The following is a 4,928-nucleotide window of genomic DNA, read 5'->3' on the forward strand; positions in this document are numbered from 1 at the left end:
AGTTGTTCACACTTGTCAATGCACTTTCCACACAAGTACATCGATGCATGTGGAGATTTCAGGCCTGTGTTGCATGAGTTTAACAATATAGACAGAACAAGAACACATCTCCTAGCAGATGAATGGCATAATGAGCAGGAAAATCCATCAAATTGCTCCATGAATTCAAAGGAGCAAGTCATGGAAGTTTTTTGAGGTTTCTTTTTTCTGTGGGGGCAACAACGCTGCACATTTCACAGTCTGTTAAAGCATCAAAGAGAGATGCATTAACAGCAAACTAGGAGTTGTGTACAAATCAAAAAGGTGTGCAGAGTGGACAGATTTGGAAAGCTGGAGGATCCAAACTGTAGGACATGCAATAACATCAGTGATACCTGTGCCCCCTGCCTCCATCCCATTTTCCTAAAGAGAAGGGAGACCAGAACTTACAAACTCACTCTATAATAAAATATTCCTGTAATTTATGCCAATACTACACCCTTGCCTTTCACAGTGTGAGGGAGGCAAATACTGGTGTAGAGGTGCAAAAGGAAGGACAAAGGTGCCCCTGCTGTAGCTGCAAATGTTTAAAGTGCATGTGCCTGCCTCAGATGGAAACTGGGGAATTCCCAGAACGGGTGCCACAGTCATGACCTGAAGGAACACTTCAGGGTGCAACAGAAGCCAAGTCTAGGTAAATCCAAAACTTTTTTGGCTTTTTTGTTTCACAAACAGGTCCCTGGTAAAAGCCACTGAAACTAGAGGGGCTGCAGCTCAGTGCCCTGTGCCAGCTCAGTGTCACTCCAGCAGGAACTGCAATTTTCCAGACCACTTGTTATGTACAATTTCAGTGTTGCAGTCATTAGAAAGACTCCCTGTTAACCTCAAGCTCTCTCATGGTCCTCACTGGGCCCTCAATAAAACCCAGGACAAAACAGGTAAAAAAGGTAAGTATCAAACTGGACTTTAAACGTTCTTGCAAGAAAACATATTCACATCTAGATTCTGTATTCCTTAGCTCAGCTTCAGGGAGTTTTGTGACTGATTTACTCACAGTGACAAACCTTGCCCCTCCACCACTTTCCAGCAATCTTACCTGCTTTATAACTCAGCCAGGGAGCCAAATAATGCCCCCTGGAAGTCAGATTCTCTGGTGTCAGTTCTTGTGTGAGTACCATGAACATGGACATGCTACCTGCCAGTCACACATACTTCACATCTGCTGTCAAGGTACACTGAAAGCTTGCTTTGTTTGATTAGAAAATCTGCAACCATTCTTACCAAGTGAGAGAATCTCACTTTATAATTAGTGTCATCCACACTATGCTCTAATAGTTATGATTACCAGTGTAATGACAGAGTGATGCTACATACTAAGGTCATTTAGCCAAAGGTAAGAGAGTGTGGCATTGTACTCTGGTACAGTTGCTGGGCACACAAAAAGAGAGCAGAATTTAAAAGGGATGAATGAAAAGAAAAAGAAAAGATATATGAAAATTATAAATGGCAGACTGACATAGCCAAAGGTGGACTAGGGAGAAAAAACAGGAACAAATTTCACAGGGAAAAAGAAATACCCAAGATATTCTATCTAAATTAAATTTTTATTATAAGTATCTTAAAATATTTTTAAAAATGTGTTAAAAATTGGTGCCCCAAGTAGAAGTTCTGCAAGCCTTTAACAGCTTGGTAGTCCAGTCAATGCACATAGAGGAACAAGCAGTGTAAGCTTTGGCCAGTTGTGCATTTGCCAACGCAGAACTGGGATTTTGACTTAAACAAATGTTTAACAGCCTTGAAGGCATTGACAGCTACACCACAAACCCCCTGAGAGCACAGCTATCTATTTCACCTTCTGCTCAGTTTGTGGAAGACACAGCTAAGAGGAAGTACAGCCAGACTTCTGCAGAAAGAGTCTGTTAAGCAGTAAAGTTTCTTTATATATCATGTACCAGCTGCTTTAGAACATCCTATAAGATAAAGCTTCCAATAGCAATCTTCTATCATAAGGCATTTTAACCACAGAGCGGAAACCTGAAGAAAGCAGTACAGTAAAACACTTGACAGAAGAAACTGCAAAAGCTTCAGGGTTTCTCTGGCTAATAGAAAGGGAACAGTTTAGGAACACAGGCAAAATAAAAGGCTGTATACCCCAACTGAGAGTGTATTTCTCAAACACCGAATAATTCTGCCTCCCTCCTGATTTCAAATACAGACATTCTTCAGAGTGGATAAGAACTGTAGTGCACCTGTTTCACTTGAGCCCATTAGAACTTACTAATTTTCCCCTGGGAATGACCTTCCCTACCCCACCACAAGGCTGAGCAATAGAAGATGCAGAGGAATAAAGTGCTGTAAAATGAACTCACCAGGCAAAGCAAACAGAACTTTGATTTCACTCTCCATGATGTCCAAGCTGGGACACATCTAGTTCTCCTTCAGCTCTGAGAGGGAGGCACAACTGAGGGAAGAAACAAAGCTTGAGTTGTCCAAGTGTAAAAATATATACAGCATGATTTAAAGGAATTATGGCATTTCATCCTGATACCTTGTATTGTTTCACCTAATAATAAAACTCAAATTATTCCACCCCTAGGCTCAGTCTTGTCCAGTTGCCGGTATATTACATGTACCAATAATGCAAATTCCTCCATCCCACCTCCACTCTTGCCAGCTCTTCCCACTAATTTTCCTTTCTCCTTAATAAAGATGAAATCTCTTAAGCAAGCACAGTCTTGCCTAAGATCCCGAGATCTCCCTTTCTGGATTTTCTTTAAAGGGCTTTTACAGGAGAAGAATAAGGTACATTATTAACCCCATTCCCAGCCCAGTTTGCACATTTCATTACGTTTGTCATTTCCCTTTAAAAATGAGAAATTTCACTACAGAAAGAACATCTAAGTATAAATTTGCAAAAGCCCTTTTACCAGTAGAGCTACCAGTTCCTCTAAACAGCGACTGGGAAAAGAGAGAAAGGAAATAAAATAAAATTCCCTTTCAGATAATTTTCTCCTAAAGGTCACCAAGATTTGGATCTAGCAGGTTCTTTCAAGATGGAAGAATTAAACTTCATGCAAAAACCTTATTTGTTCAGATGATATGAAAAAGTAAATCCTAGCCATACCCTAGTAAAGTCATTGCCCTCTTTTTTCATTCTGGTGGTTTTGGGTTTTTTGAATGGCCTTTTTTGTTAGACAAAGAAGAAACCATCTTAAAACCAAATCCTCTTCTATATATTAGACCTGTACACCTTTACTTTTACTGAAGGAACTTTTTTCCCCAGAAAATCATCTAGTTGTTTTCTACTTGCTGGCTCCCCTTTCCATATTTGAATATGTCTTACAGGCTGTCAGGGCCCTAGTGCTCTGCCATGAATGGATTCAAATAAGTTTTCAAATATAAAAGTTTCCTTTTATTTCCACTTCAGGAAACACTTGTACAACAGGACAAGTACCTTGACCAAAACCTTTCTTCCATCCCTTTTAAAGCACATTATTTCCTTGTAGTGTTACTAGAATGACAGGGAAGGAAAGAGGCAGGAGGCACCTGCAAACATTACCTTAGGAGATATAAAATCAGGCACTTGAAGTTTTAGCGAGAAAAACAATTCAAGCGCAAAGTAAAATTAGGACACGTTCAAAGCGAACTCATTACTCACAGAAAAATAAACACCAAGGAAGGAAAATTCTGCCTTCCAGTTCAAGGGCCAGCAAAATTACAAGTTTCTTAGTCAATGATCAGCTGTGACACCAAACTGCTTATGTGAGGGCTTGTGAATCCTGGACCTTAAGCAGCCAAAAGGCAGCTGGCTTTGGCCACTGGGTCCTGTGGGAGTCCCCGAGGTCAGTGATGAGTTCTACAAGCACAGGGGATGGCAGAAAAGCTTTCACTAAGGGTCAGGCAGACAGCAGGACTCAGCCTTGAGCTCTGACACTTGCAGCAGGATTTCAGGGCTGGAAGCTGGCGTGGTCTCCCTGCTGAGTTACTCAGTTCCCAAAACTGCACCTTCATACCAGAGCCAGGGACAGACACACGGACACTTGGCTGCTGTGCCGTGTGTGACACCGTGCTATTAACAGACGACACTGTGTTATTAATAATGTTCAAACACGAGTGCCATGCCTGTGATTGCCGCTCGTTCTGTGGCAATCCTCAGCAATCCCAGCCCCGCGCCCACCCGTGAGGAGCAGCGCTGGCTGGGCCGGGCACAGCGGGCAGCGGGGAGGAACAGGGACATGGGGCGGTCATCCCCGGCATAAAAATGGGGAAAATGGGAGAATCACAGAATTGCCTCTGGAGGTGATCCAGTCCAACCCCCCTAACAAGGCAGGGTCACCTGGAGCAGGTGGTACGGGAACGCATTCAGGTGAGAGGGAGAGCCATGACCTCCCAGGGCAGCCTGTGCCAGCGCTCTGCCACCTCACTGTGTGCCAGCTTTTCCTCATGTTGAGGGGAAACTCTTTGTGTTTGAGCTTATGGCCATTGCTGTGAAACACCGAAAAGAGCCTGCCATCATCCTCTTGGAGACATTTATATGAATTTATGAGAGCCCCTGTCAGTCTTCTCCAGACTAACCAGGCCCAGTCCTGCAGTCTCTCCTCACAAGAGGTGCTCCAGACCCCAAACCACTTTTATGCCTCCGCTGGACCCTCTCCAGCAGCTCCTTGTCTTTCTTGTACCGAGGAGCCCAGATCTGGACACCAATACTCACCTCAGGAAGGACTGAAAAACGACTTTTGGTTCAAGAAAAAGCGGAAAAGAGAATCTAGCGTGCGAGAAGGCTCTGGATCAGGGTCGAAATCGCTTGATTTCATTAACAGTGAGGTCTGTACTGTCACTTTTACAACGCAGTGACTCTGAACTCTTAGCAGCCCTGTCCCCGTCCTCGGTCCCTGTCCCCATCCTCTGTCCCTGTCCCTGCCCTCAGCCCCTGTCCCCGCCCCTCAGGC

Source organism: Geospiza fortis, unplaced genomic scaffold (genome assembly GCF_000277835.1).
Source record: "Geospiza fortis unplaced genomic scaffold, GeoFor_1.0 scaffold172, whole genome shotgun sequence".
Classification (NCBI taxonomy): domain Eukaryota; kingdom Metazoa; phylum Chordata; class Aves; order Passeriformes; family Thraupidae; genus Geospiza; species Geospiza fortis.